Source organism: Macaca fascicularis, chromosome 4 (genome assembly GCF_037993035.2).
Source record: "Macaca fascicularis isolate 582-1 chromosome 4, T2T-MFA8v1.1".
NCBI classification, from domain to species: Eukaryota; Metazoa; Chordata; class Mammalia; order Primates; family Cercopithecidae; genus Macaca; species Macaca fascicularis.
This window is the reverse complement of record NC_088378.1, coordinates 48,346,972-48,347,665: the sequence shown is the minus strand read 5'-3', so window position 1 is coordinate 48,347,665 and position 694 is coordinate 48,346,972.

The following is a 694-nucleotide window of genomic DNA, read 5'->3' as shown; positions in this document are numbered from 1 at the left end:
GAGAGAAGAAGGCTTCAGTCGATCAAACTTCTCAGAGCTAAAGGAGAAACTATGTACCCAGCGCAAAGAAACTAAAAATCTTGAAAAAAGAATGGATGAATGAATAACTAGAATAATCAATGCAGAAAAGGTCATAAATGAACTGACAAGATAAAAACCATGACACGAGAAATACGTGACAAATGCACAAGCTTCAGTAACTGACTCGATCAACTGGAAGAAAGAGTATCAATGATTAAAGATCAAATGAATGAAATGAAGTGAGAAGAGAAGTCTAGAGAAAATAAAGGAAAAAGAAATGAACAAAGCCTCCAAGAAATGTGGGACTATGTGAAAAGACCAAATCTACATCAGATTGGTGTCCCTGAAAGTGACAAGGAGAATGGAACCAAGTTGGAAAACACTCTGCAGGATATCATCCAAGAGAACTTCCCCAACCTAGTAAGGCAGGCCAACATTCAAATTCAGGAAATACAAAGAATGCCACAAAGATACTCCTCAAGAAGAGCAACTCCAAGACACATAATGGTCCGATTCACCAAAGTTGAAATGAAGGAAAAAATGTTAAGGGAAGCCAGAGAGAAAGGTCGGATTACCCACAAAAGGAAGCCCATCAGACTAACAGCAGATCTCTTGGCAGAAACTCTACAAGCCAGAAGACAGTGGGGGCCAATATTCAACATTCTTAAAGAAA